At 40.8% G+C, this 27856-nt stretch overlaps 1 protein-coding gene across 4 annotated transcripts in view; it reads right to left on the reverse strand.

Moving 5' to 3' along the window:
* myt1la (myelin transcription factor 1-like, a) overlaps nt 1-21493 on the reverse strand; it is an 88877-nt gene extending 67384 nt beyond the window's left edge. For 3 of the 4 annotated variants that reach the window (XM_085134242.1, XM_085134243.1, XM_085134241.1), the window contains exon 1: nt 19122-21249. The gene's annotated coding sequence lies outside the window, so the exon portion shown is untranslated. Of the gene's footprint in view, nt 1-19121 lie in introns of all 4 variants that reach the window. The other variant, XM_085134237.1, reaches the window with a different exon arrangement.
* Nucleotides 21494-27856: the final 6363 nt, after the last annotated feature.

Below are 27856 nucleotides of genomic sequence, written 5' to 3' on the forward strand. Positions count from 1 at the left end.
TGCCAAACACCGTCTAAACATTTCACTGATATTTTCAAATGTGAGATTTAATTCATCCAGTCAATTAGGTGTTTCTCAAGAGAGGTCCTTGAAAGTCACTGCTAAACACATTTCAGAAACCCGTAGCATGACCTGCAAATTATGGATAATAAGGCCATCTACACAGAAATCTTACCCCTGGAAGGATAACGCACTTCAAAGACATACCTGTCTGAATTATCAGCATAAAAGAAGAGCATCTCCCTGCACGTTTGATTAAAAAAAGGTGCAAGTCTATGTAAAGGCATAAAAAACTATGACTCCTAAGGAGCATCTGAGCACAAGCAGCATTTTAGTCAGCAAGTAACAAAAACCCAAAACTCCCCCACGCCTCGACATCGATCACCTTTAAAAGAGGGTCAGAGCCTCCCCGTTTTTAACGCAGAAGAAAAGCACTTTGAAACTGCGCACGAAAGGTCTTCTCCTAATGACTTTGCACGCGTCGGCGTCGGTGTCTGCAGGCAGACATTTGTGTTCCTGAAACAGTCGTGGTATTTATGTGTTTTCGAGGCTTGAATTCCTTCCCATCAACACATTTCTCATCAGGCCGCATCGACATCTGTTGAGTTTTGCACATGTAGACGAAGCTGAGATTTTGCAGGGCTCAAAACTCGACGTTTCGGAAGCACGAGGCAAGAATAATTAGATCGATCACACCAGAGATCACGTTTCAAGTCCTACACTGAACCACAGATATATTTTTTTATTTTTACACTTTCACAGTAAATATATTCTGTTAGGGTTTGAAAGTAAAACCAAATTTGGTCACTGTTTTGATTTGTTATTCCTTCTCATGTTTCTCATGTTTATATACTTTGTCTCCATCGGTTTTGAACATGTGGTACTTTTGCTTGCCTCCCTTGTTTCCACTTCCTGTTTCACACTTAAAAAAATATTCTTGAAGCAAAAACATTTTTAGTAAAATGTAATTGAAATATATATAACTATATATATAACTATATATAACTATATATATATATATATATATATATATATACATATATATATATATATATATATATTAGGGGTGCAACGATACAGAAAATTCACGGTTCGGTTCGGTTCGATACTTTGGTGTCACGGTTCGATATTTTTTCGATACAAAAAAATGTTCATGCCTTTTTATTAATTTGTCATTTATTAAATTTTCACGGCACATTCTGCACCACATCTCTGTGCGTTCATCATTTGTTTGAAGCCAGCTCACCTCCTGCAACCACTTTTCCGAGAATACGCGCTTCTTTTGTGGTTCGGACTCCTGACATTTCTTTGGAGGTGGAGGAACATCACAGTAATTGCTTAAAGGAGCTTCTTCGACATCTTTAAGAGTTCTAAACAAATGTCTGTCCTCCGCCTGAAAATCTTATGTACGCAAACACACGTTGCAACTTCTTATCTTGTGCAGGTTTTTATTTTGACAGCGAATGCGCACCTGCGGACCACTTATGTGCAGCCCTGGTTATTTAGCTCGTCATATTGCAGCCACAGAAATTCTTTTGTCCATGAAACCATAAAGCTGCACTTTCTTTTTGTCTTATAGTCTGATTTGTCATAACTTTTGCGTTTTGTCACTTCTTCACCCTGACCTGTCTTATTTGGCTCAGCAGAACTAAAATATATATCCTGCTGCTTTTACACACGCACTAACATAACGCTCAGCGATTCTCTGCGCGATCAACCTCTCACATGTTTAAGCTGCGGGAGATTTCACTTGTCATGTTTGCATAGTAAGCTAACGATTGATAAGACGATGTCAGAGGAATTGGTGCGCAAATTATCATCACTCACCAATCAGTACTGTCGCTCTCTATACACAGTTCACGCGATTGCAAAGTGAAAGCAGAAAACAAGCGCAAATTCAAACGCGATTTCAGTATGTCACATATTGACAGTGGCCGATGCCAATGACATAATTACCCAGCTACATTTCCGAAAGAATGCAAAAGCATTGACATATATTTTTCCTTCCTACGATAGGCCGACGGGCAGGGCAGAGATAGATTTTGGTAGCCCGACTGGAAAAAAAGCCCCAGGACGTCGGGCTAGCGATTTTGCGAGCCCTGTATCTGATTGAGGAATCACTCATCTTGGAAAAGAGAGTTTATTATGGAGAAATGTCTCTTTCCAAAATAAAAGCTATACTATACGCTTCTTCTGGGCTTCCCACTAGTGCTGTCAGCGTTAATCTGAAATGACATTAATGTCACAACACGGCAAATCTCCGTTAACGAGCTACCGCGGATCACCTCATGAGTGGGGCTGGAAGACGTCAACACATTAACGAGCTAACTGCGCTAACACACTAGTTCCCACCAATTGAGCATTGCTGGCACATCCAACATACTGTTTTACTTTTGTCCATGACACGCTTACCTTCAGGGTCATACGTCACATGAAAACCAAAATAGTTCCAAACGCCAGATGTGAATGAGGGTGGGGGAGGTTCAATTTGCCATGTTGCAATGAGCCTAGCTTCTGTCTCGCTAGCTTGCCCTGCGCTCAGTGAATCTGTGTTCGACTACTCCGCCTAGGCTGCACTGTCGAGCGCAGATCCACTGAGCGCTCAACACAGACAGCATCGTCAGAAGGAAAGTTGATAAAATAAATTAAAAATGTTGTATCGTTCGATACATATGCGTACCGAACCGAAAGCACTGTATCGAACGGTTCGATATCGATACGAGTATCGTTGCACCCCTAATATATATATATATATATATATATATATATATATATATATATCATTTTATTGAAATAATGGGATAATGGGATTCCCATGATGCATTTAGTATTTCTTCTTCAGTCACTATGAGTTAATAGACCTCTCTGCACTGAATCATACTTGTTATTAATCTCTAACATTTCTTAACCAGGTTTCTTCCTGTTAAAAGGGAGTTTTTCCTCCTCACTGTCACCAAAGTGCTTGCTCATAGGGGGTCATATGATTGTTGGGTTTTTCTCTGTATGTATTATTGTAGGGTCTACCTTAGATTATAAAGCACCCTGAGGTGACTGTTGTTGTGATTTGGCGCTGAATAAATAAAATTGAACTGAAATGATTAATTATTAAGAAAAATATGCTTGTTATTACAAATCGAGTAGATTTCATCTGGCCAGAATCCATTAAATTGAACCCTTTACGCCTTTATGTAACAAAACTACTACCTCTCCTCATTAGTTTCATCTTCATGTGCATCATAGCAGGTCAAGGATTGCACTGGAATATTGTTAAATATAGTTAAATATCAGAATAGATTCATTTTAGGTCAAGTTCTTTGCCTTAAACCTTTTATTGATCTTATTTTGTTGTGAGGAACACCACAGAGAAAACCCATGGATGTAGTGAAGGAGGACATACAGAGGTTGGTGTGACAGGGTGAGATGAAGGCTGATGGTCTGCTCTGGAGATCCTCAAAGGGAGCAGCCGAAGGAAGAAATCTCTTATATGATGTACTGCATTTTTAAATAGGTAGCAGAAAGCTGAGTGCATGCCATCAACACTAACTTGTCCACTGTGGGAATTGTTGAGGGCCACTTAGATGCCAGAGAAAGTATAGTATGACTATAGCACACAGTATGATAAATGAAACTGGGAGTGATTTAGGGCAATGTTTAAGATTCTCATAATGTGCTTCTTCTGTGAAATATGATGCAATGTTAAAAAACCATTAATGCAGCGCTGAGATCAGTAAAATCCCAACCGAACCAATGCACTGCATCTTTTTGACATTTTAAGCAACGCAAAAACCACATCTTGGGCTGAAATGAGCCCCCCAAAAATCTCCACAGCATCTTGCTGCGAGCATTTCAATGCAAAGAGCAACATAAGACGAAGCGAAACAAGAGTGAAACAACAGTTTGATCATGAAGACGTGAACACAGCAGCTCCGAGTGCGTCTCTCCTCGGCTGCAGTGCAGCTCAGGGGGGTTTGCAGCCTTAATATAAATGTAAATTCTGGACAGCCTCGCCTGAACTCTCAACCAGCTCCCATTATGTTTCCACAGCATACCGAGGCTGGGTGCATCTAAGGCCGCCACTTCACTGAGGGCGCTCCAACGCGCCCTACATCAAACACAGTCTTCCCTCCCTCTGCTGTGAAGAGCTGAGCCGAAAAAAAATTCCTCCACCTCCCTGGAAACTATACGACTGAGTGGGTTGCACGCTTAATGTGTGCGCAGTAATGTGAGTTTGAGCGCGTGCAGAGGGTGCGCTAACCGCACTACTGTGTCTTTATGAATGTGCATTTCTATAGGCTGCATCCTCTTTGTGGTTCTCTGTGTCTTTCTCAGGTTTTGGACACGGGGACTTTCAGGACTGTGAGGACATTTCCGGAAAGTGAGGAGATTTGTGGAGAGGTATATTCGTAGACGGCATGAAGGGGGAAATAACAAGTAGTTTTGGAAAGTGAGGAAAACTGGGACAAAATAACAATAATGTGAAATAGAATAATAAGAGGAAGGGGAAGTCAGAGACTTTTTTTGGAAAAGGAAAACATTATTGAAAAGGGAGGACATCTGGAATTGTTAAACAGCAAGTCGTTATAACGAGAAGAGTGAAAGAAACACTGTAAAGAGAGGAATTACAGACATTTTGACACTGACATGAATGAAAGACATTAAGTGGAAAGTGTGAGCTTTTTTAGAAATTGCTAAACTATGATGAGACTTTAAAATATGTGAGGAAAGTTGTAATATTTTTGTATTTTTGATCGAGAACATGTTTTGGTAAATAAGAAAAGAATGAGACAAAATGTCAAATTTTGGGAAACTGATTTTAACATTTTATTATTTTTGTTTTCTTTTTCTTTTTCTGTTTCTTGAGGGGAAGGGCATTATTATAAGTCAAGGATAATGAAAATGTTGTTGGAAAGAGGACTTATTGAAATAAGAGAAGCCTTCTGTTGAATGAGGACAAGGACTTCTTTATAACAGGGAGAAGAAAAATACTTCTGAAAACAAGGAATTGAGGAGATTTTGTGGAAACCGATTTTTAATTCTGAAAAAATCAGAACAATTTAAAAACATTTCAGAAAGGAAGGAAAGAAGAACGTTTTAAGTTAACTTATTATAACTTATTCTTATTTCTGAAAAGTGAGAGTATCTCTACAAATTGGGGAGATTTTGAGTAGAGTCAGAACAGACTGTGTTTGGAAAGAAAACAGATTTTGGTGAACAGCATTTTTAAAAATTAATTTGAATTGTGATTTTTTTTTAGTTATAATTTATCAGATTTTTGGAGAGAAGAAATAACATTAAAGGACTTACTGGGAAAATGGGGAAATTCTGATATCAATATTATCCAATAATCTTATGCTATATGAAAAAGGATATTTTCATATAGCATCATTTTTGGTGAAGACAGTAGAATTATGGAGAAAGAAAGGCTGTCATAGACGTTTGCAAGTGAGGAAAAACATTTTCAAAAAGAAGGGCATATTTGAAATCATTAGAAATTTATTTTTTGAGAGCTATGACATAAATAGGAACATTTACAATGACACCAAGTTGGAAAATTACATTAGAAAATGAGGAACTTCCCGCATTTTCTTAGAAACTTCTGAAAGTCACACGGCATTTGAAAGGACTCAGCTGGAAGGAAAAGTGTGTTGTTTTCATAGGATACACTGTAGGTTTGCAAATGTATATTATTTTAAAATAGCAGCCTTTTTGGAACATCAAGTTTCATAATTTCACTATCTTGTGGTTTTAATAAGGTTATTAGCTATAAAATGCATGTTTATGAAACCCCTGAAAGAAGAGGCATACAAACATATGTGTTTGGTTGTCTATTAATAAGCAATATTAAGCTATGGAGTAGTAATTACCGTGTAATAATACAGTGTGCCTCTTAGATGTCCATTAATTTTGCTATGAAAGACCAACCTGAATTAGTAAAGTGAAAAATGGAAAGAAATAGAAGCTCTCAGCCAGCGAGTGTATGTGTCACTGTGTCCTATATGGCTGGATTGGCGCTGTGTGAAGAGGAGCTTCCTGCTGCTTAGTATTCAGTCCAACACTCTGCCTGTCTGGTACAATATGATGCAGAGCTCCCCTATACTGAGGAACACACTTCAATATAAAGCGTGTACCCTCACACACACACACAGTCTTCCAAATGCACACAAATTCATTCGAGTTTCACGCACTTTTGGGTTACAGCAGAAATGTACATCACGTACCGGTGTTCTCATTTTTGTTTCACTATTTTTTTTGCCTGAAAACAATCTAAAGGTGCCACATTAAAAAGAAATGGTGGCTGCAGATTGCCCTGTAGGTCAAAGCCATCGCAGCACTTAGTAACTATATCTGTGACGGGCTTATTTTTTTAGCAAAACTGTGCCAAAGTTCAATACAATGTGAGAACATCATGAAGGAGGCGGAGCAAGCACCATCAAATCATTTACTTTCTATATCAAGACACCATAGGGTGCAATGTCATAGACATTAGAAAGGAGAGGCATGGCACTTAGAGATGGCCTGCCCCCCCAACGAGCCAATCAAAAACCGATCCTTGAAACACATGAACCAGTCACGTTGTGGCATTCGTGCATGCACACAAAAGAGATTCAGGAGGGTTGTATGCATGCTAACCGTGTACTGCAGGAAACATGTGGCTTACTGTATCCATAACATGAACTGCATTTGTTCAGCACCCTGGTGGGAGGAGCCAGAGACCCCTGATCATGTGCAGAGCCTGGATTGAGCTGTTAAAGAGACTGTGAGAGAATGAGACGTGAATCAGCTGATGTTTTTGTACAATAACTGTACTATGTGTAATGAAGCCATAGAGACCCTTCAAGTACACAAGAGTGGGCTGAAAACTGACGAGTTGTACATGCCTGGCGTATGACTGAAAATCAATCAGTACCACAAAAAAGTGCTTTAAAATTGAAGTTGGGACCACCTTTGAAGCAAAATGTTTGAAGTCCTGGGTTTTACGCCAAGCTGAGGGATTTTTGATACAAGTAATGGAAAAGTCCTGCTGCACTTACTTCAACCTAGAGTGTATAAAGTAATTCCCAGCAATTAAAGAAAACGACAGAACAACCCGAAGACAAGGAATTCAAGCTCAAAAATGTCAAAGGAGGGGCTTAACTTTTCGATCGGTTTCAGTCCTCCGCTACGGTCATGAGCTCTGAGTAGTGACTGAAAGAAAGATCAGAAAGTACAAGCAGCTGAAATAATTTTCCTCCACGGGGTGGCTGGACTCACACAGTGAGGAGCTACAGAAAGGAGCCAATTTACGTGTTTCAGGATGCCTCCTAGGTGGCTTCCATTGGAGGATTTCCAGACCCAACCAACTGGTAGGAGACTCCAGAACCGACCCCGAACACGCTGGAGAGATGATTTATCTCATCTGGCCTGGAAATGCCGCCCACATCACCCAGGAGGAGCTGGAAGATATTGCCAGGAAGATGGACGTGTGGACTAATTTGCTTAGTCTGCTGCCACTTTGACCCGACTGCAGATAAGCAGCTGAAAATGGATGAATGGACAGACGGACAGGAAATCACTCAACAACCCGAGGACCCACTTTCATACCTAAAAATGATTGTAAATCATTTGTCATCGCTCCCTAAAATTGCTCCAGTTTCAGGCTGGAGTAGAGAATCTGCTGCACACATCCAAACACTCACAGGCAAATGTTTGTGAGTCCAAACAAACTCACACACACACACACACAGACACAGATCAGGCAGCCAGGTGAGGTGTGTGTTTGTGCCAGAGCCAGACAGCAGCTCTGTGTTTTATTACAGCAGAGAACTTTAACAAACCCAACAAACAGAAACACCTGGTGTGTGATGTGATGCTGCAGTGCACAAACCAAACAGCACAAATGAACAGAGAGAGAGAGGTGCAGTGCTGCCTCGTGTTTGTCTTCATATCATTGCAGAATGTTTTTATTATTCTAGATGTAAACTGCTTTTATTGGTGACCTATAAAATATTATTTATGTGAGCCGTGCGAGTCTAGAGCCGACGGCAGCTGCTTGACCACTTAAGGTCTTGCCAAAATATCAGTGGAGCTGTTTGATGGATTGGCATGAAATTTCTGCAGAACGTCTTAATTAACCGTTCTATTTTTTTCATATTTTAAAGCCTGATTGAGCAGCCATGCAGTTGTAGTCCACAGCAAGACAGTCCTCAACAATTAAAAGCATATTAACCATGCATAGGCATAAAAAATAATGGTCAGTGTCTCTCAGAGTCAGTCCCAGAAGTTGTCTAACAACAATAATAATAAAGTACCATAAAGCCAGTGTTCACATTAGTTTCTTAACTCATTGTAGCAATCTTTTTATTTCTGTGTCTAAACCTGTGATAATCAGGACATCCACCAAAACGAATTCACTTGTGAGACCAGCCCTATTTTTAATTTCTTCAAACATCAGCGAGTGAAATCAAAAGAAAAAAAGTGACTGAAAATAAAACCACGAGACGTGAACCAAGGTGTCGAAGGTGAAGGACTTGCAACCGACTCCACCGCCACACTTCAAGCCTCCTAATCAGGATTTTGTAGCTTGTTAAAAGACGCTGTCGTGTCCCTGCATTGAGTTTCCAGTTCATCAAGGCACAGATGCCAAAACTTCTGCTTATCTAAAGGGCATCCAGGCATTGGAATGGGCTATATTTGCAGTCCGTATTATTCCTGTGGCATCAGATAGTGCTATTTGTCCAAGCTGCTCTCTGTGGCTCATGGATACATAAGCTATCCTTTACCATCTGTAGCCTGATGCAACGGTTAGCGAACAGGGTTACTCTGTGAGAAGTGAGAAAAGGCCAGAGAACACAAAGGTCCCAATGAGAAGATCTCAGAGTCTGACAAACCTACAATAACAGGATCATTTCCTATCAGCAGGCAATGCGTTAGGACGCTAACGTCAAAGAACATCTTGTGCATAAGCAGATTACATTATGTATAGCTATTTCACTCCATGCTATTTCTATTATTATTTTAAGATTTATTTTGAGGAATTTTGTCTTGATTTTGACACAGACAGTGGAGAGGAATAAAGGAAAGATAGCAAGAAGCCAAGTGGAGATCCACCTGCTCATTCACCTGAACCATTGTATTTTCTGAAAGTTCATATTAACACAGTAAAGGTGTGTCTACAAAAGATGACCACATTTACTCAACCTCTGCACTCACAGCCTGCTGGAGATAAATATTTTCGTGCTATTAGGACTGACAGCTGATACGAAGGACAGAGCAGACCCTCACTCTGTTACACTGGTGCACAAACAGTACTGCAGTACAGTTTGTGGTGTAAACAGACACTATTAAAAAAAAAGCTGCAGCATTTAAGCCTGGTGTGAAGGCCTCGACTCCTCGTTCATCACCTCCCTCATTCCATTCTGGTTTCCATGGAGACTGGACTGATCGGGTGATTAGCCGCGTCAATTAACCTCTGACCAATCACAGAGAGAGGCTGAGAAGCAGCAGCTCATTGTGAACTGCAGGTTCAGGCACAGCAGAATCCAAAAGCTCGAACGGCGAAATACAACAAACAAAAAAACGATCTTCTCGAGTCGATCGAGAAGCGTTCCGCGCCGCGTGACAGGCAAATATCACAGAGTAAAATCACTCTGCTGCAAGGTGAGGTTGAGCTGTTGAGATATTTAAGTAAAAGTATGAGAGGCTAATCAGGAGAATTGTGTTTAAAAGACGTAAAAATACTGTGAGAGTCATTTTCCACTGCTGCTGTTCACAGTGGAGTCATTTTAATGACTTTTTACAGGACTGAAGCTCATTATTATTTTCATAATTTCCAAGCTACTTTTTTCAGTAAAATCACTTTTATAATTCGCAAAATATGAACAAAAGCCTGTTACGCTTGCTCTTGGTAACCGCAGCTCGGAAATAAATGCAGTTTTCTGCCTCGGCGTAATTTTTTTCATAAATGTACGGATACATGAGCCCACTTCACACATGGGCTTGCCAAAGACCTGACTCTCCTGCAGGGTGTGCTGGCCATAATTAACCCTGCTGCACTCCATGTGCCCTCCTGTAAATGTGGGAATTTGAAGTGCCATGTTTCATATCCTCAGACCTGGACACAAACACCCTGCCGCCCTCCTCCTTCTTCCAGTTAGATGACCAGGTCTGAGGTGTCACGTCAGCACTTTAGAGGAGATAAAACTCCTCCTCAGCCCTTGGAACAGCTTCTGTCAAACATTATTCACTTCATAACTATGAAGATCCACACACGGACACAGTTTTAAAAGCTGAATTTGGCCTCAAATGATCCCATACGGCAGTGGTTGTCAATCACTGACATGCAGGTATGTGTCTGTTTCTGTTAGACAACTGAAAAACTGATAAAAGAGATACAGCAGAAGGTCATAAAATGCCAAAAGGCTAAAGGCCAACATTAACTCATGGGTGTCAGTGAGTCATCAGATCACTATATTATAATCCTGCTTTCATCTCACAAAGAAACTCGCAGCACTCTTATGTAAGTCAGCATCTTAACATGCTATGAATTCTTAACAGGATGACTGTGAGCAACAAGTCGTGCTTCTCGATATCTGGATTTTTTTTCCCAGTAACATGAGCTCGATTTCTTTCAGGTTCGTGTTGAGGAGGAGGCTTGAAGGATGCAGAAAAAACTCCACAGGGTAATGTACTGAACGTGAAGGATTTGGCTCGATGGACATTCAGGATCTTCATTTTCAAATAACTTTATCTTGAGGTTTAGTCTTCTCTAAAGCTTACTTAGGGATATGGAAGAATTAAGGAAGGCTCTTACTTCCTGCTAAGGCTCAGCACAAAGTTTTGATCCCTGACAATAAACTTCCAACTTTACTGAAACAAAACTACTTCCAAACCCAGTCCAGCAGTGTCAGTCTGAATCATTACTCTATGCTGTTTTCCAGTAACAAAGTACACACTTTGAGTGTGCTGTTTTTGGCTCTTAATAACAAGATAAGTGTGAGTGTAAAGAACATGTACAGTAACTTGTGCTTCTTACAATGAACACTCCAGAACATAAACAGGAAGCAAAGCTAAACGTTCATTTTGATGCCCAAAAAAGTTGATTCTGTTCATCTGGAATGTTTTCAGTGGGAGAAACAAGTCGTCACTCATCCAAGGGACTTCTTCACCTACGTCCAAATGAACAGAATGAACTTTTTGGGATTTCCTTACCTGGATGATTGAGCATGCATCAAGTCAATTTTGATTAACACAAATTTGGATGTTAGAGCAGGAACTGCTCTCCAAAAGATGCAAGACGGGAGTTCTGTCTGCAGTAAGGTGGATTTGAAAGTCTGGCTGTATTCTGAAACTTCCAGTACTTACATGTTCAGACAAGAAAACACGAAAAAGTGATGAAAGCATGAGCAAGACCAAAAAATAAGACAGAGCAGTCATCAGTGACCATCAATATGACACTGATTAAGTCAAATGTAGCATGAAACGGAGGAGTTGAGGTGGGCTGCAAAGAGGCTTGCAGCGACAGAAGCAAATCTATGAAGGCTGAACCAGCTTAAATAATGTCCCCCTATATGGATAAAATAATGACACTACATTACACTCTGCAATGTAGTGTAATTACTTTATCCAAAAGTATCAAAGACTGGCGCTGACCACAAAGAGCCTGGAGAACAATGATGCAAACTTGCTTGCATGTTAGGCTACGTCCACACGTACAACGGGTATTTTTGAAAACGGAGATTTTCCATTTCCGTTTTAAAAAATAATCCTGTCCACACGTAAAGGCAGAAATGAAGGAAAACGCTGCTAGGAACATGCCAAAGCAACAGGTGGCGATATATTCCTAACCGTGCAGAAATGTTGGCCAATCAGAAGTCTAGAAGCCTCGGTGGGAAAAAGTAAACAAAGCTGGGGCATAGAAGCAGAACCGAGTGGTATGTGTGGAGGGACAGTAACTGTGTGTGTATATGTAAGCATTTAAACACTGCAGAGAGTACAATTAACAGTAATAGTATTGTAGAAATTCATTTCACCGAAACAATAACGTGGCGCACAGTGTGATGTCAAAAAATCCGCACACCTTTGACGCTGCGTTTTCGCCGTTTTTCTCGTCCACACGTAAATGCAAAAACGGAGTTTTCAAAAATATCCACCCTGGCCGGAGTTTTTATAAATATCCATTTTCAGTGACCAAAAACGCCGTTTACGTGTGGACGAAAGGTGCAAACGCATAGAAAAATCTGCGTTTTCAAAAATACCCGGGTACGTGTGGACGTAGCCTTAGTTGCCTGAGTACGGCGACTGACTGATCAAACTTCTAAAAATAAAAATTGTTTATACGTGAAAATGAATTTTATTGTGACATCTGCACTTATTGTAGTTCAATAAAACTACACTATAGGTTGCAGTGCACTGATGAGCTAAGTATCTGTGGCAATGTCCCGATCTATCAAATTCAGTTTCATGCTGTTCTGTGTTTTTACTGCAGCACCTTTAAAGCAAGTGAGAGAAATCATCGAGGAGCCTAACAGCAAAGTGGCAGCAGTTTGGAGGCGTTTCAGCTGTGCTACACCAACAGCTTCTCTTTGTATGTCTGCAATTTTTTGTGCTTAAACACAAACTGTGATTAAGTAAGTCAACACGACTGAAGAGCTCCAATGACTGCAACCATTTTAGTCTTTGTTTGGTAGGATAGCGGAGACAAGACAGGGAAAGCCCGAAGAAAGACATTCAGTAAATGGTATCCAAGCAGACTTGGACCCAGGCATTCACATTAGCCTTACCGCATATGGTATGGGTCGCCTATTTAACCCGTTGGTTAAATAGGCGACCCATACCGTAAACTGGTGCCACGTTCTTGGAAAACGGTTGTTGTACTTGTGGTAAAATAACCTTGCCCTAAACGTCATGGAAAGATTCCCAGTTTCTTCCACAGAGTGAGGAATTTGGCTTATTGATCAAACACTGGTATTGGATTGGGTAATTCCATAAAGTTAATTACAATGTAACTCAGTGTCAAATTATAGTGTTTATTTGTTTGTTTGTTTTACTTAGGAGGAGCTGGACAAAGTTGGGGCAGTGGAGCCAGTTTCTGTTAACTGGCATAAAACTCAGGTGTAATAATATAGTATAATTTTGACAACTGGCTTGTCTGACAAGTGCTATGCAAATTACATAAAGACTAAAACTATTACAAACCGAAGTGAAACATTTGTTAGAACAGAAAGCACTCAAATGAAACAACCATCCAAGTAAATAAAAATTAAAAATGAATAAAAGTAAGTATGTCTGTGAAGTAAGGAAATCTTATCCAACCTTCAGCAGGTTTACTGGAGCAAAAACAACACTTTGCTTCTAAAAGCAAGAAACCGACGTGTTAGATACCAGCTCACAGCTCACGTGGCCAAATCGCAATCGAATTGTCATTTTTCATCATGTAGACACAGATTTGGCCGCTAACGACTTCTCCACCTCCCATCATTCACCTCTGTGGCAAAGAGCAGCGGGGCGGGGCTGAGTGACTGACAGGATGATGAGTGGATGCAGTCAATGTGTGAAGCTTTAATGATCTGTAACAAGCAGACAAAGCAGATCATGAGTGGCTACAGAGATCCACAATCATTACTCCTGCTTGAATTTGTGTGTGTGTGTGTGTGTGTGTGTGTGTGTGTGTGTGTGTGTGTGTGTGTGTGTGTGTGTGTGAAGGAACAGAAAACATCCAACCGGATCTGAGGTGACTCTCTGAATCATTTTTAACTTTTTTATGAAAGGAAGCCTAACAATTAAGATTAGATTGAGTTTTTCACCCAGACAGACTCCAGCTGTGAGATAAGATTAGAGATGTTTCAGGGGTCAGAGGTCATAAAAGATGGAAAAAATATTACTAAGTTTTCCGGTAATCAACGCTCTGAGTCGGACTCCACAGAAACCAGCTGTCGTTCTGCTAACATGAATGATTTTACACACACACACACACTCTTCATAGAAAACAGAATCTACCCACACTGAATCACTGAAAATGTGTGTGTCCTTATCCAGAGAGTGTGTGTGCGTCTGTGATTTTTACACTATGAGTCATTCGAGGCTCCACAATAGACTGTGATGAAGCCTTCTGCATCGTGTCTGTGTGTGAGTGTGTGTGTGTGACCTCCATTGATCAGAGTGAGGTAATCAGATTGATGGCAGTCTTGGCAGCAGCTTAGATTTAATAAACCGCAGGCAGACAGACAGACGGACAGACATGCAGGCGGGCAGTTCAGATGAGGTCGTGTCGGTCTGACTTGACAGTGTGACATCACAGGGAAAGACTGTCAGATGTTCAGATGTTACGTAAACCTGCAAATGTCGGTGTCATGCCAATGTCTCGTATGGCGCTCGTCTTCCTGAGCTGGAATTTTCTGAAAACCGCAAACGATGTCAGTTATAATTCCAGCACAGACCCAGTGTGTTCAAATCACAGAGCATCACTTAATGTTTCCTCTGCCTTTGTTAGACACAAGGCGTCTTCTGGTGTTGGTGCACCAACTGGGAATATTGGCCATGAAGAGATACAACCGTTTTTGGATAGCTCGAAGTGTTAGGTTCACCAGCCAGGAGGCTTTAGTTTGTATTTATTCATGTTTGGTTTTACCACTAGCTGATTCTTATAGTCCCACTTTCTCTTGCTGGTTGTGTTTAGGGCAGTGTTTCTCAAAGTTGATATGCCAACTTAGAGATCCACCACATGAATGAAGGCTGCAAAGGTAAAATGGCGATGGCAGTGTTGTTATTTGAGCCACTGATAGAACAATAAAAGCAATTTGGTTGCTCCTTGTAACATATCTTTGGAGTTGATGGTGTTTTAGGCTGGCTAAAGTCATTTTTGTACTCGTTTACAGTTCATACACCATTACTGAAATGGCACTGCATGTGTATGTGTTAAGAATGCGAAGTCTTTCATGATGGCTATAAGACAAGAAGTGAAATTTGAAGAAAAGAGCTCATTTTGTTATGTTTTGTGCTACTATGTCCTACATTATGAAGGAAAAGCCATTTTGGCCCACTTAAAATGACATCGAGCGCTGCCCCTGGACCACCTCATGTGTTTCCTCATTTGTTGAGCTGTCTGCAGACACGACGACCGACATTCTGATATGTGATGTTCTTTATAACCAGGGAACAGTTTGCTATAACATTTGCCCTGTTGAGATTTAATTTCAGCTTCTCCTCCAGTCTTCATCAGCTCTGTGGGTGCAGAGTTTTTTGAACCCCAGAGATCCAAATGGTACTGCCATCTATCACATTTTCACAAGGCAACGTGACTTCATGTCTGTCTCCGACAGCTGAATGCTGCACAGTCGCTACTAGAAAGCTACTGTCGGCTGCTCCTTACCAAAAGGAGTTGCCACAGTCGGTAGCTCTGGGGATGCTTTCCCTGACCCCACCCCAATAGAAATTTACCAGCGCCAAAGCCGAAAGATCATGGTTTGGGTTATAACACACCCTGTAATCCTTCACACTCAAAAACTGCAGGTTGACTGCACCATCTTACTAATACCATAACCAACAGCATACCAGCTGCTATACAACAGCATTATTTTACACCCCCAGAATGAGAACGGTCCGCTGACCCACAGCGTCCGCTGTGAGAATTCTGCAGTTTTAGTTTTAAATCAAATTTCAGCTCATTTAAGTTATTTTTTGTTTTGTTTTTTTAGTTCTGGTATTAGTTATAGTTTTTATTATATAATGGGTTGATTTAGGAACTGCTTAATGATATAGCGATACAACAATGCCTGCTAATTATTACTAAGTGACAGACTAATTAAATACCAGGATTTCACTTGCAACAGCTACAACTACAATTACCTGCACAGCAGTTCACTTACTTAAATTAGTGGAAGTGAGGCCCATACACCAATAAGCTACAGCATCCACGCCCCTAAATTAAGCCTAAACACACATGAATGAATTCAGGTGTTTCAGCTGTTAAGAATGGGGAACTAGGAGGAGCTCCAACTGTTTTTGTCTATTTCTGCTTTAAAGTTGGACATTTAGATGTCAGGAAGACTGACAAACTGTTGGAGGAAGCCTCAAGTGGCCATTAGAAGAATTGCAGTTTTTGGTACTTCAACACAGGAAGTTTCCCCTTGGTTGTCATAACTACCAAAAATTAGTTTGTGACAGTATTATGCTTTGTTTCTTAAATGACTGGGCTCTTTCGTGTCTGGGTAACCAGTATAGCTTTGGTTTGTTAGGTGAAATGTTCCAAACTTTCTCATTTTCCAAACTATCGTTTAAAACTTCTTTTGGCTGCTCCCTTATTCACGAGGGGATCCCACAGCAGATGGACCCACATATTTGATTTGGCAGATTTTTACCGAAACAACCCTCCCAGGCATTTTTGTCTCCTCCAAGACTTGAACCCGGGATCTCTCATGTGTCAGATGAATGTGTAAACCACTACATTGTAAATTGTAGTTTGCAAAAATCAAAATTCCTTCAACTTCCCCCACCTTACTGCTGTAAATCTGCATTCAACCACTGATTTGCAAGTCTGTTGCGTAGTAAAAGCTTAGTATAACAAATGTGAATGGCAGCCTGATGTTCAAAGTGACATCCTCATCCTGGCTGTAAAGAAACTGAGCTGAACTTTCCCGAATGCTGCAAATTGAAACACAACAGCTCGTTGAGCACGGAGAGCAGCAGCAGGAATGATTTTATCTGTGATGTGAAGAGACCCACAGGTGTGAATGGAGAATTTATCTGTGACCAGCAGTCTGCTATGACTGGTCAAGTGTAAGCTGAACCTGTGTTTAATATCCTCTGTCACACACAGGTGGTGCTGGGCTGCGGAGATGAGGCGGGTTTATTTTCCTCTGCAGTTATGAACGATCGCCGGGCTCTGGCCTGTCTCTGACTCAGACTCTGCAGAGAGCCGACGGAAAATAAAGGAGTTTTTCTTTCATTACTTCTCAACTGAGTTCACCTGGTGTCTTTGTTTACACAGCAAAACAGCCAGGAGAGAAATCTCCTACGGTTCATGCAGAGCCACAACACCCGGTCTGACAGGAAGATTATATTTCGCCAGGTTTCTTCTCATTCTTCATCGCATCAGAGAAGAAGACCGTTTACGCAAAACCACATGCTGAGATCAACGACAAGCGTGATCCTAAACCTTTTCACAGAAAATGTCCCATTTGTCCGGGTTGGAGCACGAGTTTGACATCACTGAACTAAAGTCCACTTCATTCCCTCCGACAACAGCAATACGACAAACAACAGAGACGTGGTCAAAGATCAAAGCTCGCTCAGCCAAGAACACTGTGATCACCCAGTAATGATGACAAAAGGTGAAAATACAGACATCTATAAATGTCTAAATACAGACATAGACATACTGTCTTAGGATGAAAAAGTAAATAAAGTTTTGGGCCTTTCACCCTACACAACCTCACGCTCTAAATTAGCATGTAGGACAGCAGCAAGTTTTAGAAAACTATCAACTTTCAGCATCTGCAACAACACTTAAAGCACTCTTCAAACACAAATTTAAAAAAAAATGCATTAAAAAAGGCTACAAAATCATCTAAAAATGAAGACATTTTTCACAAAAATCTAATGACGCATAATTCATAAGTAGGTGGAGTTTCCTTGACATGAGACATAAACAGTTGTACCGTCACAAACTGTCTTGAATAGTGTGCCGACTTGCTGTTGGTGGGTTTTATAACCTAAATCAACTTAAGGTCGGTTAGTGGAGAAAAACCACTTGATGCGGTGGACCTTCTACAGGAACGGATGCTAACACAGCAAATGATTCACTTAAAAGCACAATATAAACTTTAACCAACAGCTGAGCTAGAATATTTCATTACTTTGCAGAGCGCTTTCACATGAAATTCATAAAATCTTTCGTCATGTATAGAAGCATCTGAGAGTCTCTCTTTTTTAATACACATTTAGGGAATAAAGCCGCTGGAAACTGGACAAAGATCCTCATGCCTGATCGAGACTACAAGCTCGACACTTTGCTATCCATGCAAAACTATGAACTTCTGCTTTAAATGGAACCAAACAAACACAAGGAATAAAGTATATTTTATATATAAAGGATATCTATGCAAACACTCATCCTACGCTAAGACGGCCTGCCTTTGACCTCTAAAGTTCTCTTTTATATTCACTGGTGGACACCTCAGACAGTTTAAAGAAACCCTGCATTAAATCGGAACTCATTCATGGAAAAGCTTGAATGTTGTCCCTGACTCTGACTATACTGTACGTCCAGACAGCGACCCACCTCTCCAGTTTCAAGGGTCAAGTGTACATGAAGCCAGGGTCTAAATCCATTTCCAGTGAGATTGATTTAACCCCCAAAATGATTCCCCAGTAGTTACAACAACACTGAGGAGTACTTTTTAAGGCGCTGCTGCAGGAAAGATTTCTAGTTTCTTTAGCTTTTCACCCCAACTATAAGATCCATATAAGAATAAAGAAAACTACAGACGCAGAACAAACAAACATAATCTGTTAAATGAAATTCCATTACGCTAGTGCATGGTTTTTGTAGAATATTATATTTATCTAATTGAGTAAAGGCTTTAATGTTTCTTTACTTTCTTCACCTCGCATCCTTTCCTCATCACTGACTTGCTCTCCTGTTCCTTTGTCACCTGCTCATTTCCTGATTGAATTCGCCTGTCACACCTTATTTGAGGGCAGCACTCACTTTTTTCACCTTCACACCATCGACGGTTCCAATTTAGCAGTCAGTGTGCATCTTTCTCACATTTCTCATCGTGGCTGAAATTAACTTTAAGTCAGATAATAAACCTTTGTTCACTGGATAATAATCTAATAGCTTATTAATTAAATGCATTTTGATTGGATGCTCACGACGGCAACAAAACCTTATGAACTTCCTAATTAACAACCTGCCTTTGTACCCTGGACTGGGGGTATTTATTTGCACCCTCAGGGTTGGTTCCCTACAGAGGCCGGTGTTGAACCTCTGGTAAGAACTCTGCACGTTAATGTGACGGCACAGAAACGGACCCTTTAAAAAAGGAAAAATTGGGCCCAGGGGTTTTTACAGGTTTATTTTTTATTATTCATTCGTACATGTGGAAATGACATTTGTGAGGCACTTTTCTAGCCTTGCTCACCTCACAACTCTTTATCTTTTTAACATCTTTGGCCAATTTAGAATCACAAAGACCTCCAGAAGATCCAAAGTCCAGGACCTTCTTGTGTGCAAACCTCTGCAAACCTCGGCAAGACGAAAAAGAAGGAAGCTTGTAAGGATATATATTGATTTTAATGAAACAATAAAGTTCATATTTTATATCATAATATTTCTTTTTTCTATTTTTTACCAAACAGCTGCACAAATATTAGTGCTTGAGAACTTCTATGTGCCTTTTGAGGACCTTAAGAAGAAACACATGGTTACTTTGGCATCCAGTAATTGGTCCTAGGGGAAACATAAATGTGGGTCCTAGGGGAAACATAAACGTGTACTGTACCTGTCGGGAATGCACTGATTGTGTTAGCGCCTTTAACAGCAACATCTTATTCACCCAGGTTTTTTGGAAAACTTTCAGCTGCACACCGGTTCTTTGTTATTTGTAGTTTGTAGCAGATGATAATCAGGAAGCACAGGAGGTTTCATACCAATGAAGAACTGGGTTTGCTGTCCAGATTTGATGTGTCAGCAGGCTAATTTGCTTTATCTTCCTGTGGATTTGACCCTTGTGTGGAAATGCACTGAAGGAACCTTAATTCTGGGAAAGTTCCTGAAACTTTAGGTGAAGAAAGAAAGAGTTAATATCTGAGTAAAGACACGAGTCATAAATGTTAAAGATGCCCTGATCTTGCTTCAGAGCTTCCAAGCCCCCAAAAATTTCCCCCTGCAGGGAAATCAGGTGGTTCTTATTCAAGAGTTTCAGTGATGTAATTTCCCACGGCTGTACTAACCCTTTTTTAAAATTAAGCAACTTTAATTTGCACACTGGGTTTGACATAAATATGTACAATAAGCTCAGCATAGGCACCTGCACAGCCAGCAGACTGAAGATAAGCCAGGGCAGATTTTCCTATATAATCCACTGATGGTTGGGTTGGACGATGAAGTCTAAAAGTAATCCAGGTTTCATGTGAAGTTGTCGCATAATCTAAATTAGTCAATTTTAGTATGAATTTTATGTTATTGTATGACGTTTTTTGCATTCTTGCCTGCTGTTAAAAGTTAACAACGAAAATGCAGCATTAAGTTACTTTAAGTGTTAAAAATGTAGAAGTCAATAATCTCTTAAGGATTTAAGCAATTTACCTTAATTTTATGGAGATTCTTCCCATGCAGGGAAAAGCAGATTGTTCAAACATGTCAAATTGAAAATAGAGATGTTAAAGGTTCCAAAAGGTCAACGCAGACTTCACTTCAGCTCTGCATAAATCATTACAGCAAAATTACAGGATCACTTGGTCACCCAATAGGAATAAACACCATTACATACAGTGGTCTCAGCCCAGATTATCATATCCTACAGAGGTATCCTATACACTCACCATACAGAACAATACAGGCTTCATGGCACCCAGTAGGAACATTACATAAATATTACAGGGATGTTACGGAGCCCCGGGTCTGTTCACTCACACCTCTAAGCAATAAAAGTGAAATCATAAACGAGCACGATAATGAGCATAAACATAATCAAAGAGGTGGCATAAGGTCACCACAGGCTGAGCGGCTCAAACAGCTCACTGTGGCGCTGCGATGGGAATATCACAGGAATATTAAAGTCAGTACAACGCGTGACAAAAGGCACAGTGAGGCAAAGCGCCAGAGAGAGAGAGCACCATAGAAACAACGCACAACATGACAAACATGTGCAAAATATCATGGGAACAACAGAAGCATGACTGACTCACTACAGGGAGATTACAGAGGTGCCACAGTCAGACAATGTCCCCGCGAAGGCGCACGGAGAGCGGCACAGACACACTCCACAGCCTCGCGCTCTTACGGGAATAATAAGAGGACTGTCAACACAACTGAGCTGTGAAACAACGCGAGCGTGACACTATAGGAAAATTACAGCAGTGTGCTCAACGTAACCGGAGCCGCAGAAAGAGCGAGAATGAGAGAAACCTCAGAGAAGGAAAACATACTGAAATGGCGAAGATGGAGACTCCTCTATCTCTTCTTCCTCCTCTCCTCTTCCTCTCAGGTCTGAAAGTCTGCAGCCTTCTTCCCTCGCTCTCACTCTCTCTCTTTCTCTCTAAAGGTCTCTCTACCACTGTCTCTCTCTTTTGTCGCTGTGATATCTGGCCATGCCTTCACAGGAGGGGGAGGAGGGGGTGGAAGAGGAGGAGGGCGAGGAGGAGAAGGGGGGGCCAGACAGACAGAGAGGAGGGAGAAGAGGATGATGATGTTGATGAAGATGGTGGAGGGAGAATCAGACACTGCAGCAGAGAGTGAAGAAGAAGAAGACGGCGCCTTTACCTCTCTCTCTCTCTCTCTCACCTTCTTCCTGATCCTCTTTTCTTTATTTCTCGTGGACGCGCACGCAAGCCCAGCGACGCTCCCGATGGTGTGTGCACGCGCGCGTGCAGGCTCCAAGGATAGCGATGCATTCACCAACACCGCTCCACCTCCTCATCCCTCCTTCTCACTCGCTTTTTTTCTGAATTAATTTCAAGCCTGTGGACTCTGAGAGCGTGTGTGTGTGTGTGTGTGTTGTTTTTGCACCCTGCAGACACACACACACACACAGACAAAAGTCTCTCCATAGGCGTTGAAATGTGTCAGTGTGTAATTCCCTTTGTTCAGCTCTGTGTGAACAAAGAGGTTAGACTCTCTTCATTAGTAGTAGCTGGAGTGGGCCACTACTCACACTGCAGTTTTATTTTGAGAGTAAAATGTTCATTAACACAACTTTTGGGGTGTCACATTGTGAAAGTGTCCTTTTCTCCTTCCCCAGCTTTTATTTGGTACAGATGTGTTGCAGCTTTTCCAGAGGATGAGCGCTCAGACTGTCCAGTGGAACTGCTTCCCTGGTGCATCAAAGAGGCAAAAAGACAAGCATGCTGGACAAGTGTCATTTTAGAGGATGGCTGCTAAAATAAATGACCTATAACTCATCTAAAGTGGATGCTGTGGGATGTCGGCTCTTTGTTTTGCCTCTACTTGCCTTGCAGTTGCAAGACTCTGTGGTTGTTGCCAGTGATGGGAATAATGGCGTTACAAGTAACGGCGTTACTAACGGCGTTACTTTTTTCAGTAACGAGTGATCTAACTAATTACTATTTCTATCGTTACAACGCCGTTACCGTTACTAAGAAGAAAATGCGGTGTGGTCGCGTTACTATTTTTCAACAAACAGACGGTTGAAGCTGTGTTCAGCTTACCGCACCTTATATCAGTTGCAGGGAAGTAGCTGTAAGTACTCTGGGCGCTACAGCTTTAAGCAGCTGCGCGCGCTCCCGCGGACAGCAATCACTTTCTGCCCGACGATCACTTTTTGGCACAACACCTGGAGCTAAGGGGGCAAAACAATTGCATGAGTGCTGCTGTTTGACTGAGGAAGAATAAAGTAGTCGTGGTAAGCCAATCACATGACCACTTTAAGATGACAAAGCAACAATGTGATATTCACCAGTTTTTAAATTGTGTTGATAGGCCACATAAACCCAGAGTCATGATAAACAATATATATTTCCTTAATAGTTTCTTCATGTTTAACGTCTAAGGACAGCGCTAGCAAGCACTCCATGCTTATGACCAAAAAACCCAGCCTTTTGGTCTTGGTGGAAAAATGCACCATGCATAAACGCCATATCAAAAACGATATGGCAACATGGCATTTGGTTGTTTAGGAAGAGGGGCAAGTTTTAGGAGTGACGGTGAGAGAGGGAGAGAGAGAGAGACAGAGAGAGAGAGAGAGAAAGAGAGAAAGACAGCAGAAACAGAGAGAGCGAGTTTTGAGACGTGAGAGATTTGTGACATTTAACATGTTTGGAGTGTGTAGTTAATGTGTTGTCTTTTGTAGTTGGTGTGTAGTGTTGTGGATAGTTTTGTGTTGTGTGTCAGAACAATGAGGTGACTGCTGTCTCCAGGAGTGATACACCTGCTGCTGTCAGACCTGCAGGTATCAGGCTGTGATGTTCTCCTTTATAGTGGACAGAAATATTTGAAGTGGCACAAATAATTTGTGTGGCATCTTATTGAATGCAGAACAGCTGATTGTTCTGTAAACAGTTTGAAATTATTATTTTAAAAAAAGGGGGGGTAAAAGGTAAATGGCTGCAAATAACTTTGTTGTTTGCAAAACTTGTGCATATGATTTTAAAATTGACATTTTATATTTGCATTTAAAGTTATGAAATGTGATTCATTAAACATGTTTGTGGTTGCTACAGTAAAAAAATATAACTTTTTCTACTCTGATTTTGTTTGTTGTCTGATTTTAGATCAATTGTGTTGATACAGTATGTCAAAATGAAAACATAACTGTAAATTCAGACACGCAAGGTTGTGCTGAAAAGATTGATACCAAACAAGGCAAATTAAATAGTTTTTAAAGGTGACATGTAGAGGAAACATCAAAAGTAGTTACAAATATGCAATTATACCCTGGACCACATAGGGTTTTTTTTTTTTTTTAAAGTAACGCAATAGTTGCTTTTCAAGTAATTAATTACTTTTAGAATATTGTAACTCAGTTACTAACTCAGTTACCTTTTTGAAGAAGTAACTAGTAACTGTAATTAATTACTTTTTCAAAGTAACTTGCCCAACACTGGTTGTTGCATGGGCTTAATTCCTTAGTCGCCAATTATCCACACCTGACATGGCATGCTGGGTTGGCTTGGGAGGAGCACCTCTTTTTACAGCTGTTGCTCATCATGGTTCTGCTGAAGACGTCTAGTGATGTACATTTTTTAAGGCTCTCTCTATATATACACATTTATAATTGAGAAGAGTATAAATGCATTTATGTAAGCACCAAGTTGAGCAGGCTTGCATTAAACCTTGTATATGTGGTTTCTGGATATTCTACAGTGCAGGGGAATTATGCTTGCTGGAAAATAAGTGGGAAATAACAAGACGCAAATCTGCTGACAGGAGGATTTAATATTTAACGTATTTTCTTCTGTATTTTGGCAACAATTTGTAAAATATTCATGATTTTTATTTTATTAAAATGTGTTTCTGGACACAATTTTCATCAGATTGGTCTCATATGTCAAAAAAACAAAACAAAACAAAGTGTCCATGTACACACTGATATGCACATTTTTCTTTTTTGAAAGGCAGTCAGGGCCACATTTGGAGGCTGAAGGGGGCATTTCACTGCCAGCACCAGAGTACCAGTTTGAATCCTACATGCATCCTCTGCTTACCTGCATGATTTCAAACCTCTTATCTTATAAGAATTACTGGACTCAAATAAAATGACTGACAACTCATTTTCATCCGATCTGAGAAGTAAAAGTAGAAACAAACGTACTGCAAACACAAAATTTACATCCTATGGAAACAGATTTCATTCTAACTCATCCTTTGAATGCATCTGGACTGATATGAAGGGCGGGGGTGGATTGCGACAGCCTTTCTAAACTCTAGTTTTAAGGATATTTGAATGAATCATTCACTACACTAAAAGTTCAGAAAATACATTCATTTTTGATATGAACATTTAGCTTAATTGTTCATTTCTCCTTTCCTTAGTTGTTTCATAGGTTTGAATTTATAGATTAAACATTAGGATTAGAATTAGCACTAGATGTTTCTGTAAAACTGCAATCTCTGTAAAAGGAACAAAAGGATATTATTTATTTATTATTGGTAAAATAATCAATCCTGTATTTGTGAAAACTAAAATCAGCTTTAGATGAACTACAGCCATCTTTGAAGCAATGCGCTTCCTGGGCAGTGGAATAACAGGAATTAGGAATAATCAGGTTTGGTAATGCTCACCGTGGCCAGTGTGAGTCTCATGATGAACGATGGAAATTGTAATGCTGTTTGGGCACTTGGCTATGCTGAAATTGTTGCACAGCCCTGTGCTACCTTGTGGCAGAAGAGTGAAACAGTAGCAGAATATCGAAAATAGTAGCAGAATTAGAGCTTATAAACCTTAAATGCCCCCATTAGACCCCATTAGCTCAGAGCTGCATGGTAGAATTTGAACATGACTTTTTTTATGAAGTTTAAGGTCTAAGGAGCTTGGAAAGAATGAAGTTTAAGACACCAAAAACATCTTGTTGATCTCTCCTTGAGCTGTCAGTCATTTCAGTTTGCTTTCCTCGCCTCCACAGACATCACGAGGAGGGAGAAGCTTGCTCAGTGCTAGACACTACTAGACACTTGGGCGATTTCCTGGAAGCAGTACCACACCAATCCACCTTTGTTCTTTAGTTTTAAATTCTCTCTTTAGTTTATCCTCATCTTTTCATTCCCCTACCCCTTTAAAGTTCCCTCCTTCCCTCCCATTTTTTAAACTTTCACTTCAATCCATCGCCACGCTGTCTTTTCCCCACCTTTCCCATGATCCACCGCTTTGTCTTTTAACTGAATCATTGTATTTCTCTCCATCGCTGCGTGTCCTCCTGCACATCTCTGTTATCCCTTCTTCTTCCCTCTCTCGTCTCTCTGCTCTGACAGCAGACCAGAGTGAACTGAGGACAGAGATGGAGGGAGAGAGTCTGGAAGAGAGAGCTTGGTTTGAACAGGCTGACCTAGTTAGACTCTCCTTTCAATAAAACATTGAGCCTGAGAAAAGAAACACACAGGTCTCTCTCTCTCTCTCTCTCTCTCTCTCTCTCTCTCTCTCTCTCTCTCTCTCTCTCTCTGCTTCCTCAGCTCTCTCTACCTTGACTTCTTTTGGAGAGTTCAGTTTTGGATTCAAGGTTTAGTTCTGGAAACTTGAGAAACAGTTCCTGCGATGCATGTTAAAGATGTCAGTTTGACTAAATATTAAAACTTACAGTGGCCTTGAAATTTCCAAGAACTGCAATTTATGAGAGAACACAAAGTAAAAACAGTGGCAATCCAGAAAGAAAAACATCTTTTCACCTGTGTGGCATTTACTAAAAATCCTGCACAGAGGAGAAAATAAGAGAGCTGTTTCCAGGGGAAACTAGGGAGTGCCTGGACACGACTGGGATACGGCTGTTGTTGCCATGGTTTGTGACTTATGAAGTTACTGGAGCCAACAGTTTATGTTGCTGCAGCGTTCCAGTGTTTGCAGGACTTGTTTTGTTGTATCGGTCAGTTATTACTGCAGAAATCTGCTATTTCCCAATTTTTTACTTCTCAACCGCCTCTCCACATATGGGCACTTACAGGCCAGCTGCCCTACATCATAACCTCCATGTCCCCCCAGTACTGCCTCCTCTTCTCTCCATTTGCTGCCAAATTCTAATTGGTAGATAAGCAGTTTAAGTGTATATTTTATGATTTTTATTGCTACAATGATGGATGTTGATATTAAACATGTCAGAGATTAAGTGTGTACAAATAATTCCTATGAGCCAGAAGCAGTTTTCTTTTCTTTAATTAGATCTGTGTGATGTCAGTGAGAGCTAATATGTTATTATAATGTGATGTGAGCATTGAAGCCCAACCCACCTCCTAATCAAACCTTCTGTTTATCAGAGGGAGCCAATCACAAGAAAGCTGGCTTAAAGCATCTTTTCAAGCCCCTTTTCAAATGCCACACCCGACTCACCACAATTTGTAATCAGTGGGTAGTTCGGTTTAGTTTTACTCCATATGTTTCCTCTGAGCATCCACATCCCTATGACCCACCCAGCAGTTGAGAGCTACTGGCTAAAAGAAGAGGAGATAAATCCCTTGAGTCGGACATAAGATCAACTGCCCAGCCCCAGTATTATGAACATAATCGTTCATTTAGATTGGGAATTATGCAAAACTACTATGTTATTAGAAATAAGCTTAAGGAAAATGGATCAATGCTGTTAAAGCCAAAACCTGAAAACCACCTAGTGAATATTGTGTTAGGGTTAGGTGCTCCCTCTGGGCCGTTGGAGAATGAGTACAGTACCTCTAAGGGTGTCATGTGCTGATGGATAGACATGTTCTGGTGTATTCCAAGTGGATGGATGTTTGATTAGATTAGGATCAGGGGAGCTTGGAGCCTGGGTCAAAGTCATTGGGTCTCTGTAATATTCCAGCATGGGACCCGCAGGCTGTGATTAGTAAGCACCTCTGCACTGACATTCACTGTAACATCAGATGATTAATTTCTGCAACTTCCATGGCTTTAATGTTGGGGTCAATAATCGACTATTTCCATCTATCCATCCAAACTTTTCAAAGTTAGCTATCTTCAGGGAGTTCTGGGTCTATCTGGGGTGGTCTCTTTTCAATTGGGCTTTTCCTGAAAGCTTTCCAAAGAAGGCACTGAAGAGGAACCCCAATCAGAAACTACAACCACCTCAGCTGGATGCAAAGGAGCAGCATCTTTACCCCAAGCTCCCTCCAAATATCAGAGAGTCTCTAAACTCAGCCACCCCACAGAGGAAACTCATTGACCTCATTCTTCCACCCTGAGCTCACGATGAGATGAGTGTTAGAACATAGCTCCTCTGGTAAATTTTAGGATTCACTTCCCGACCCATCACAACAGTCCAGTGCAACACACACAGGATCTTGTTCCAGTTCCAGATCCTAGAACAAGATCCAGCGATACTCGAACTCTGCTTTGGGCAGTAATCTAGAATGTCATATAACCTCTGATAAAAGTTACAAAATCAACAAAGAGTGGCCGCCAGAAATGTCTTTTTACACATGTGAGGTAAGGTACATAGAGGCACAGGAAGATCGCCCACTGTGAGTGAAAGCAGCAGCCAGCAGAAAAATTTTTTTTCC

This window comes from Neolamprologus multifasciatus, chromosome 15 (assembly GCF_963576455.1).
Source record: "Neolamprologus multifasciatus chromosome 15, fNeoMul1.2, whole genome shotgun sequence".
NCBI lineage: Eukaryota > Metazoa > Chordata > Actinopteri > Cichliformes > Cichlidae > Neolamprologus > Neolamprologus multifasciatus.